Source organism: Mustela lutreola, chromosome 2, assembly GCF_030435805.1.
Source record: "Mustela lutreola isolate mMusLut2 chromosome 2, mMusLut2.pri, whole genome shotgun sequence".
Taxonomy (NCBI): Eukaryota; Metazoa; Chordata; class Mammalia; order Carnivora; family Mustelidae; genus Mustela; species Mustela lutreola.
Genome location: NC_081291.1, coordinates 12629466 through 12641705, shown reverse-complemented (window position 1 = coordinate 12641705; position 12240 = coordinate 12629466). Strand labels below are relative to the sequence as shown.

Genomic DNA, 12240 nt, shown 5'->3' with positions numbered 1-12240 from the left:
TGGGACCCTTAATGCAGGCTGATACCTCCTTCTGACCCACTATCCCCTGGACCCTACAAGGGTAGATCCAAGGTGCCTAAAGTCCCTTCACATTTTGACCCCATCTGACTTTCCAGAATCCCCCGACCCCACTCTGGGCATTTCTCCATGTCTTTTCTTAAGTTGGTTCCTTTTCCGGCCATTCTCTCCCTGATTCCATGTGCCAGGGACTGTTCATCCTTCAGAGTTCAGCTCGGATGCCACCTCCCTCCCTTCCCACAGGCTCTGTAGCGTCTCACAGCACTATGCATGTGCTTCCTTCACTGTTTTCTTTAATGCATTTTTATTGTGTATGTATTGTTCCATTTAATATTTACCATTCTGGGGGCTGGGAACACAGGATGCTCCCAATGAGATGAGGTCTGTCAAAGTCTAGTGAGAGACGCAGACCCATAACCAATGATGACAGCACCATGTGATGGGGGACTTCAAGGCAAGCGAGGGGTCAGACAGGACCCTGGCCAAGTCAGCGCTGCAAGGACGCAGGATAGGGTTCCCAAAGAGGGTGGCATGGGATGTGAGACTGGTTGATTGAAGCAGATAGGAGTGCGGCATGAGGGATTCAGTGGGGTCTGGGGATGAGAGAGTCTGCTACACTCAAGAAGTTGAAAATGCTCCCATCTCATTTTAGCCTAGATACAAAGTGGGGGTGCTGTGTTGGAAGATGGAGAGGTTGCTGAGAGAGGAAACTGGAGAGGCCAACAAGGACCAGACTGTCAGCTGCAGTGAAGCATCTGGGACGAGGGAGCCATGGCTGGTTCCAAGCAGGGGGGAAGATGGAATGTGGTTTGTTCAGCAGGATCCTCTGATGCTATGCAGGAGGCAGTTGTAGAGGTCAGACCTGAAGCAGAGAACTGAATCAGGAGGGATGCTGCAATGCATTAACATAGTGTCGCTAGGAAATGCATGCCCACTTGGAACCTCAGAATGTGACCTTGTTAGAAATAGGGTCTTTCTTTATACATGTAATTAGAGAAGGATCTCAAGATGAAATCATCCTGCGTGCTGGGCCCCTAAATGCTGCTGTCTAATGACTAGTGTCCTTATAAGGAGAGGAGAAGACATACAGACACAAGAACAAGTTTGTGTGAAGACAGGTAGAGATTGAAATGATGCAGTCAAGTCTGCTGGCAGCCGCCACAAGCCAGGAGAGAGGCACAGGGCAATCTTCCCTCAGAGCCTCCAGAAGGAACTACCCTGCTGACCCCTGGCTCCCAGAACTATGAAAGAGCACATTTCTGGAGTTTAGAGTACTCTGGTTTGTGGTAATTTGTCTTTTCAGGCCCAGGAAACTAATGCAAGGGCGGGTGCTGTCTTCTAGGTGAGATGTGTTCATACCAAGCAGGCGGCCCGGATGTGAGAACATGGGGAGTGGCAGGTGAGTGGACACTGAGCTGCACTGTAGCCCAAGCGCAAGGCAAGTCTGGCTGCTGGTAACTGTGATGGTGTGGCACTGCCTCCTCCCCTCCATCAGACCTCAGCCTGGAGCAGCCTGGGCCCAGAGCAGGGCCATGTCTTAGAGATCCCATCTCTGGTCAACACCTCTGCTTCTGCAGAGGTTCTGCAGAGGCAGAGCAGCTTTCTTCTGGACCAGTCCCAGGGCCTGGGGCCCAGGGTTTCTCCACCAAAGCTCTGAGAACCTGTGCTGTCCTCTCTAGGATAGCCCACGGTGCCTGTCTGTAGGGTATGGATGGAGCCTGAACATTGAGAACAGAGTGTGCCTAGTCCAGCATGCATGAGAACAAAGGAGTATTCTCAGAGAGTAGGGGAGGGATGCCAGCTTCCTTTTGTATTCCTTTCCCTTCTCCTTAGGAGCAGTCTTGTCACCTCCATCTCCAGACATAACCTTCCTCTGCACAGCCCAGCTGGGAGGTCTTAGGGAAGGTTTGGAGGCTGCATGTACAGCTCTAGGTGAATCTCAGGAAAGATTCTGGAAGTCTCTGGAGTCCTGTCCTTTCCCCCAGCTCACTGGAGCTATGATATTGGTCCCACCCACAAGCTGAGTCAGCAGCCCGCTTCCCCCTGGGAAGCCTTTGGAATGCCACTGGAGTACAGCTAGATAAAGTGCAGGTGCAGCCTCCCCCACTGCCCACCCCACTTCTGAACTCTTGGTGTCAGAGGGCACCCAGGGCTCCCTCTGAGACGCCCCCAGACCGCTCCCCGCCGCCAACAACAGAGGCGAGTGTGTGCCCCTGAGCGTCTTTGAGGAGAAGGTGATGCAAGCACGGGATGCAGGGAAAGACTGTGGGTAATAAGAATGTTGGGGTGGATCTTGGGACACAGGACCCGGCCCAATGAAGTCTGAAGCAAACAGTACCTGGGCAGAGACCTCTAATCCGGAATCGCGCATCCAGGCTGGGCTGTGTGCGCTCAAGTCCATGAGTGTCCTGTAGGCTTCCTGGCTGTCACTGCAGGTCCTAGCGGGCAGGTTGTCTGTCAGGGACAACCCGCATTAGTCACCATCTTCCTGCTTGTGCTGTGTCCTACTGTGAGAGTGTAGGTCTGTGTGTGCACCTGCAGGTGGGGCGACTCTGTTGTTGTGTGGGTCCACCCTGCACCCCGTCTCTGCATCTGCGTGAGTGCACAGGGCTAACGGCAGGGCTCGGGTGCCTGTGGGCCTGCTGGGTGCCTCTCTGGTGTTAGATTTTAAGGCAGCTGTGCCTGTAGGGATGAGTGGCAAGTGGAATGCAGGTATGTGGAGGCGTGGGGCTCGCCCACATGGAGGTGTTTGTGAGACACAGGGGGCACCCAGATCCCAATCTGTGAGACAGGAGGCCACCGATCCCTGAGAGGAGCTGTTCTGAGGTGCTTCTCCTTCTGTTCTCACACACACCTGGGCAGAGGCTCAGTGGCTGCCCTGGATGGCACAGGTAGGCTTAAGGGCAGGTGGTGGGTTCTTCCTCCCTCATTTCCCCTCTGGCCCTAGACACTCACTCTCTGCCTCTCTGGGGACAGGCTGGGCTGTGAATCAAGGGAGAGACAACCCAGAAGTAAAGGAGCACCGAGGAAGGCCCATTTTGTTTTCTAAAAGAAAAAATGGGGCAAAATTCACATAATATAGAATTAACCTTTTGAATTATAGGAATCAATGGCATTTGGCACATTCACGATGTTGTGCAACCACCACCCCTTTCACATCTCACCTAGAAGACAGCACCTGCCCTTGCATTAGTTTCCTGGGCCTGAAGAAACAAATTACCACCAACCAGGGTGCTCTAAACTCCAGAAATGTGCTCTTTCACAGTTCTGTCAAATATTTTCATCACCCAAAAGGAAACACTGCCTTCATTAGCAATCACTTCTCCATTCCCCTGTGCCCAGGCTCCAGCTTCCCCTCAACCCCTAATCTACTTTTTGTGTCCATGAATTTGCCTAGGTATTTCATATTAACGGAATCAGACGACACTTTCTTCAGACATCCTTTCTTGCCTGGCTTTATTTCACATAGCAGAATGTTTTCAAGGTTCATTTATGACATAGCATGTGTTCCTACTTTGTTGTGTAAAAAACACACAACAGAAAATTTATGACCTCAATTATTGTTAAGTATGCAGTTTAGTGGTGTTAAATGTATTCACGTTGTTGTAATTGATCTGCAGAACTCAGTTCACCTTGCAAAACAGAAACTCTACACCCATTAAACAAAACTTTCCATTTCCCACTCTCTGAGCCCTTGGCAACCTCCATTCTACTTTGTTTCTATGAATTTGACTGCTTTAGGTACTTCGGATAGGTGTGATCATACAGGATTTCTCCTTTCTGGGGACTGACTGATTCCACCTAGCATAAAAGCTTCATTGGTATTATAGCACAAGACAGAATTTCCTTCCTTTCAAAGCTCCATGTATAGCACAAGACAGGATTTCCTCCCTTTCAAGGCTGAATGATATTCCATTGTACAGATGTATCACACCTTGTTTATCCATCCATCCACCAATGAACAATGGGGCTGTTTCCACCTCAGGGCTCTTGCAGCTAGTGCTGCTCTGACCAGGAGTGTGTAAATGTCTTTCAGATCCTGTTTATGTCACTTTTTCTTATCCATTCTGATACCCTGTGTCTTTTGATTGGGGCATTTAGCCCATTTACATTCAGGATAACTATTGAGAGATAAGAATTTAGTGCCATTGTATTGCCTATAAGGTGAGGTGACTATTGCTGTATATTGTTTCTGTTCCTTTCTGGTCTTTTACTTTTAGGCTCTCTCTTTGCTTAGAGGACCACTTTCTATATTTCCTGTAGAGCTGTTTTGGTGTTTACAAATTCTTTCAGTTTTTGTTTGTCCTGGCAGATTTTGATGTCTCCTTCTATTTTCAACGATAGCCTAGCTGGATATAGTATTCTTGGCTGCATGTTTTTCTCATTTCGTGCTCTGAATATATCATGCCAGTTCTTTCTGGACTGCCAGGTCTTTGTGGATAAATCTGCTGCCAATCTAATATTTTTACCATTGTATCTTACGGACTTCTTATCCCAGGCTGCTTTCAGGATTTTCTCTTTGTCACTAAGACTTGTAAGTTTTACTATTAGATGATGGGGTGTGGACCTATTCTTACTGCTTTTGAGGGGGGTTCTCTGTGTCTCCTGGATTTTGATGCTTGTTCACTTTGCCATATTGGGGAAATAAATTCTCTACAATAATTCACTCCACTATACCTTCTGCTCCCCTCTCTCTTTCTTCTTCTTCTGGAATCCCAATTCTTCTAATGTTTTATCTTATGATATCACTTATCTCTTGAATTCTCCCCTCATCGTCCAGTAGTTGTCTCTCTTTAGCTCAGCTTCTTTATTCTCTGTCATTTGGTCTTTTATGTCACTAATTCTTTCTTCCATCTCATTTATCCTAGCAGTAAGAACCTCCATTTTTATTGCACCTCATTAATAGCTTTTTTGATTTCAGCTTGGTTAGATTTTAGTTCTTTATTTCTCCAGAAAGAGCTTTTATTTCTCCAGACAGGTTTCTCTCTTATCTTCCATGCCTTTTTTGAGCCCAGCTAGCACCTTGAGAATCATCATTCTGAACTCTAGATCTGATATATTAACAATGTCCGTATTGATTAGGTCCCTAAAGCCTTTGGTACTGCCTCTTGTTCTTCTTTTTGTGTTGAGTAACCCCACCTTGTAATTTTATCCAGATAAGAGTATATGAAGGAGAGGGCGCCTGGGTGGCTCAGTGGGTTAAGCCTCTGCCTTCAGCTCGGGTCATGATCTCAGGGTCCTGGGATCGAGTCCCGCATTGCTCTCCTTGTTCAGCGGGGAGCCTGCTTCTCCCTCTGCCTCTGCCTGCCATTCTGTCTGCCTGTGCTCACTCTCTCTCCCTCTCTTTCTCTGACAAATAAATAAAATCTTTAAAAAAAAAAAGAGTATATGAAGGAGAGAATAAAATACTAAAAGGTTGGCAAAGACCCCAGGAAAATGTGCTTTAACCAAATTGGGAGAGACCCCAAATCATGGGAGGGAAGAAAGGGGGTTAAAAGTTCAGAAAAAAATTAAAGAAAAAAAAGAAAGATAAAAGAAAGAAAAAAAAATATATATATATTAGACAGGTGACTAGAACAGAGCCACCCACTTAATTCTGGTAGTATTTTGATCTCTTAGAAGAAACTACCTCCCAAAATTTTAAAGAAAGAAAGACATATATATGTATATGTATATATACATATACATACATACATACACAAAATAAGGGTAAACACAATGAAGGGATGGAATATGACTGTAAAGATCAAAATTTTTAAAAATAATCCTAAAGAAGGAGCTGATAAGTTGGTTGGGAAAAGAAAGAAAAAGAAAGTGGATAGATTTTGAACAGGCTGGAGACTAGAACAAAGCCATGTGCTAGATTTAGGGTATATTTTGATCTACTAGAAGACGTTGTATCCCAAATTTTTTTAGAAGAAAAAACCCTATGTGTATACAAAAAAATAAAGTTAGCTGCAATGAAGGATAAAATATGACTAGAACAATGAAGGTTCAAAAAGATTTTTTAGTGAAAGGTATTGTTAAGATAAACTAGTTTAAAAAGGTTAAAAGAGGAAAGAGTAAAAGTTTAAAAAATTAGAATAAGAAAAAAATAAAATTAAGAAAATTAATTAACTTTGCAAGACTAAAGAATCATGGGGAGAAAGCCATGAATTCCATGCTTTGCTTTCTCCTCCTCTGGAATTCCGCTGTTCTCCTTGAGAAGTGAACTTGGTCTTAGCTGGATTTCTTGCTGGATCTTCTAGGGGAGGGGCCTGCTGTAAAGATTATCAAGTATCTTTGCTGGAGGTGGAATTGCACCACCCTTGCCAGGGGCCGAGCTAAGTGCTCTGCTCAGGTTGGCTTTCAGGAGCTTTTGATCCCTGAACGCTTTCTTTCCGTAGAGTTGTGGAGGATGGAAATGAAAATGGCAGCCTCCCAATCTCCAACATGGAGGAACTGAGAGCTCGGGGCCCCACTCTTCAATGCGCCTTCAGAGAAAAGTGCTCAATCACTCCCATCTCCCTAGCCTCTGGCTGCTCTCTGAGCTCACCAAGCCTGTGACCAAGCATCTCTGTCTCTGGCACACAGCCCCACCTGGAGTCTCCAAACCCAGCAGAACCCTGTGCTCTTCCGGGGCGGACGGGGGGGGGGGGTGTCTTCCTGGATTGTGAGGGGTCCCTGCTCAAAGACCAGTGGTCTGACTGTGCCATGGATCACAGTTTAAGGTAACCCCAAGTTGAGAGCTCACTCCTCAGCTCTGTCTCTGCAGCAAGCTTCCCCCCTCTAATACCTGTGAGCTCTGTGACACAGACACCCCTGATCCTTCTGTGACCCCACAGTACCTGAGACCACGCTGTCCCTGCATGGGCTCTACACTGGCTTAGCGTCCGAGCAATGTTTCTCAGTGGAGAAGACTTTTAAAAGTTCTGATTTTGTGCTCCGATGCTCCGCCACTTGCCGGGAGCTGGCCCCTCCCCCCTCCTGGTCTATCTTCCCATCGCTTTGGATTTACTTCTCTGCAGGTCCTACCTTTCAGAAAGTGTTCAATTTCTTCTTTCTAGAAATGCTGCTCTTCTTCTCTTTGATCTCCTGTTGGATTTGTAGGTGTTCCGAATGGTTTGATAAACTATCGAGCTGACCTTCTGCTACCTGATGTCATCTCAGTCTGCTACTCTTCCGCCATCTTGACTACTCCCCCTGCTTGTGCCACTTTTGTATATACATCCAGAAGTGGCATGCCTGAGGCATAGGTTGTTCTATTTCTAATTTTTAATTTATGGATGGAAAACCATTCATACTGTTTTCCATAGCTGTTGCACGACTGTGCTATCCCACCAACAATGCAGAGAGTTCCACTTTCTCTACCTCCAGCACAACTGAGTGCCATTTAGACATTCCCAGTGTTGGGCCATCAATATCTCTATTTAGGGCCAAGATATTTCCCAATCCCTGAAGGAGATCTACAACCCATTAAAAGTCTATCCCCCATTCCATCCTCCACCCGGTCCCTGTGAACCGCTAATCTGCTTTCTGTCTTGATGCATTTACCTATCCTGCATATTTCAAATAAATGAACTCATACAATATGTGGTCTTTGCGGCTGGCTTCTTTCACTCAGCATATTGTCTCAGCATGTTGTAATGTGTGTCAGTACTTCATGTTTTTGTATGCCACAAAGATACTCCATCATATGGATATACCACTTTTTGTTTATACATTTTGTCGATCCACTTTTTGTTGATCCATTCTGTATTGTTAAAAAGGTGTTGCATTTTTGCATCACATCTGTTGGTGGCAGAGAGAGAGGAAGAGAGAGGGACATAAAGACAGAGAAGTAACCCTGGATGGAGCAGATGCTTGGAAGGAGAGTTGTCCTCACAGGGAGCTGGGGCAGATGTGAGTCTGTTGCCTCTTGGAGAAGGGTATGAGAGAACCCACAGCTGCCAGCCTTATTTGCTCCACGAAGCAGGCGTTTGGGGATAGGAGAGTGGGTAGGGCTTGAGGAGATGGAAGGAGATTCAGTGAATTGCACTGGTACCTGACCAGAGATAGAGTGCTCAGCAGGGATGGGAGAATGTGATCTGGTGATGCTGGTCAGTGCCACATCCTTGTGGGCGACTCACACAAGTAGGACCACACAACAACAATAGTACCTAAGAGCTGAATGTGCACACCTCACCTTAGTGTCGGTGCAGCCCTGTGGAATGAGGAATATTATTCCACATTCCCAGGGAGCCAGTAAGGGGTAATGCTGACAATTAAACAGAGCCTACATCCTTTCCATGCCACCTGGGAGAGGTGCCCTCCAGCTGAAGATAGCAACTGGGGAGTAGTTTGCACTTACAGATTAGGACGGATTTTGAATCACAGAGTTGGAGAGAAGGAGTGGCTAGCATGCTCCAAGGCAGGAAAGCCAGGTGGTTGTGCATGTAGACAATAATAGTAATAGCAGTAGTTGTAATTATTATTATCAGTATTATTTTTTCATTGCATTCTTACTATGCTCCAGGGCCCTCCCTATGTACTTGAGGCTCATGATCTTCCATGAACCCCATGCAACTCCCAGGTACTCTGACAGTCATTATAAGCATCAGGTGGCAGAGGGACTGCTCATGTTCTGCAGGGTGACAGCTCCTTGCCCCTGCCCCCTGAGATCCTCTTGGGCCAGGCTCAGCTTGGACCAGAGCTCCTGCCCACCAAGGCTGCCTTCACTCTATCCCCACCCAGGTTGGCTGCCACTCTGGGTCTAAACCACAGCTCCATTTCCGAATTCATCCTCGAGGGCTTCTCCACCTTCCCACCTTATCTCCTACCCATCTTCTTCCTACTATTTCTGCTCGTGTACCTGTTCACACTGCTGGGGAACTTGCTCATCATGACCACTGTCTAGAGTGAGTGCAGCCTGCACATGCCCATGTACCTCTTCCTATGTGCACTGTCCATCTCTGAGATCCTCTACACCTTGACCATCACCCTGCACCTGCTTGCCGACCTGCTCTCCTTCCTTTGCACCATCGCCTTTGCATCCTGTGCCAACCAGATGTTCTACCTCTTCACATGTGGCTTCACCCACTCCTTCCTGCTCATAGTCATGGGCTATGACTGCTAAGTGACCATGTGCCACCTCTTGTGCTGCAACGTGCTCATGAGCCCCCGTGGCTACACCTACCTGGTGGCCTAGTCTGGGCTGGTGGATTGGTCCAAGGGATGGTAGTAACCACAGAAATCTTCCATCTCACCTTTTGTGGACCCAACAAAATCCAGCATTTTGGATGTACCAACAGTGACCCTGTGTGGGGGCTGATGTGCATCACTGTATTATTGGGCTGCTTTCTCCTCATCCTCCTCTCCTACACCTTAATCGTAGCTGCCATCTTGAAGATCCCCTCTGCTGAGGGCAGGCACAAAGCCTTTTCCACCTGTGCTTCCCACCTTATTGTGGTCATTGTGCACTATGGCTTTGCCTCTATCATCTACCTCAAGCCCAAGGGTCTTCACTCCCAGGAAAGTAAGACCCTGATGGCCATCACCTACACGGTCCTCACGCCCTTCCTCAGTCCCATCATCTTCAGTCTCTGGAACAAGGAGCTGAAGACTGCCATGAGGAAGACCTTCCTCAGCAAACTCTATTCCTCCAGCATCTAAGTGGCCAGTGTGAAGGTGGTGGTAGAGGAAGGTAGAAGGATGACCATATCCCCATCTGTACAATGGGGTTAACAGTGACTGCCTCATATGATTGGTAAAGTTGTGTGACAACACCCATGACATAGCAGGTGCTCAATAAATGTGATCCTTTCTTCTTTCTCCGTTGTTTTGTGTCTTGGGTATTAGTTTTATTTGTAATCAAACAGTTTTCTTAAGATATAATACACACACCATAGAATTCACCCATTTAAAGTACACAGTTTAGTTGGTCTTTAGCATATTCAGAGTTATGTGGTCATCACCACCATCAATCTGAAACACTTTTGTCACCCCAAAAGGAAAGCCCTACATATTCAGTTTCCAATTCTCAGCAAGTTACTATAACCCCTAGCTCTAGGAAACCACTTATTGAGAAAATATTGTTTAAAAATTTTTTAATTGAAGTATAGTTGCCATACAATGCTACCTTAGTTTCTTTTTTTTTTTTTTGATGCAGTGTTCCATTATTGATTGTTTGCATATAACACTCAATGCTCATTGCAAAACGTGCCTTCCTTACTACCCACCACTTAGCTAACCCACTGCCCTATCGCTGTCTTCTCAGAAACCCTTAATTTCCTGGTGTCCATAGTGTCCCATGGTTCATCTCCCCCTCTGATTTCTACCCCTTCATTCTTCCCTTCTTTCTGCTAATGTCCTCCATGCTATTCCTTATTTTCCACATATAAGTGAAATCATAGAATAATTGTCTTTTTCTGAATTATGCTAAGTTACATTAGTTCCAATTGTACAACATAGTGATCTGACACCACACAATGCTGTTAGAATACCATTGCCTACATTCCCTATGCTGTACCTTTCATCCCCATGACTTACTCATTCCACTTTGCCTGTTCTGAACATTCATATAAATGGAATTACATTAGGTGGTCTTTTTTTTTTTTTTTCAGCGTAACAGTATTCATTGTTTTTGCACCACCCCCAGTGCTCCATGCAATACGTGCCCTCCCTAATACCCACCACCTGGTTCCCCCAAGCTCCCACCCCCGCCTTCAAAACCCTCAGATTGTTTTTCAGAGTCCATAGTCTCTCATGGTTCACCTCCCATTCCAATTTCCCTCAACTCCCTTCTCCTCTCCATCTCCCCTTGTCCTCATTGCTATTTGCTATGCTCCACAAATAAGTGAAACCATATGATAATTGACTCTCTCTGCTTGATGTATCTCACTCAGCATAATCTCTTCCAGTCCCATCCATGTTGCTACAAAAGTTGGGTATTCATCCTTTCTGATGGAGGCATAATACTCCATAGTGTATATGGACCACATCTTCCTTATTCATTTGTCCGTTGAAGGGCATCTTGGTTCTTTCCACAGTTTGGTGATTGTGGCCATTGCTGCTATAAACTTTGGGGTACAGATGACCCTTCTTTTCACTCCATCTGTATCTTTGGGGTAAATACCCAGTAATGCAATGGCAGGGTCATTGGGAAGCTCTATTTTTAATTTCTTGAGGAATTGCCACACTGTTTTCCAAAGTGGCTGCACCTACTTGCATTCCCACCAACAGTGGAAGACGGCATCCCTTTCTCCACATCCTCTCCAACACATGTTGTTTCCTGTCTTGCTAATTTTGGCCTTTCTAACTGGTGTAATGTCAATGTCAATGTGGTTTTAATTTGAATCTCCCTGATGGCTAGTGATGATGAACATTTTTTCATGTGTCTGATAGCCATTTGTATGTCTTCATTGGAGAAGTGTCTGTTCATATCTTCTGCCCATTTTTTAATATGATTGTCTGTTTTGTGTGTGTTGAGTTTGAGGAGTTCTTTATAGATCCTGGATATCAACCTTTTGTCTGCACTGTCATTTGCAAATATCTTCTCCCATTCTGTGGGTTGCCTCTTTGTTTTCTTTTCTTTTTTTTTTTTTTTTTGTGGTTTTAAAATTTTTTATTTTTTATAAACATATATTTTTATCCCCAGGGGTACAGGTCTGTGAATCACCAGGTTTACACACTTCACAGCACTCACCAAATCACATACCCTCCCCAATGTCCATAATCCCACCCCCTTCTCCCAAACCCCCTCCCCCCGGCAACCCTCAGTTTGTTTTGTGAGATTAAGAGTCACTTATGGTTTGTCTCCCTCCCAATCCCATCTTGTTTCATTTATTCTTCTTCTACCCACTTAAGCCTCCATGTTGTATCACCACTTCCTCATATCAGGGAGATCATATGATAGTTGTCTTTCTCTGCTTGACTTATTTCGCTAAGCATGATACGCTCTAGTTCCATCCATGTTGTTGCAAATGGCAAGATTTCATTTCTTTTGATGGCTGCATAGTATTCCATTGTGTATATATACCACATCTTCTTGATCCATTCATCTGTTGATGGACATCTAGGTTCTTTCCATAGTTTGGCTATTGTGGACATTGCTGCTATAAACATTCGGGTGCATGTGCCCCTTTGGATCACTACATTTGTATCTTTAGGGTAAATACCCAATAGTGCAATTGCTGGGTCATAGGGCAGTTCTATTTTCAACATTTTGAGGAACCTCCATGCTGTTTTCCAGAGTGGCTGCACCAG

General features: G+C 45.6%; 1 pseudogene; it reads left to right on the top strand.

The window, feature by feature from the left end:
* Positions 1-2708: 2708 nt before the first annotated feature.
* Positions 2709-9648, top strand: LOC131823133 (olfactory receptor 10H2-like; annotated as a pseudogene).
* Positions 9649-12240: the final 2592 nt, after the last annotated feature.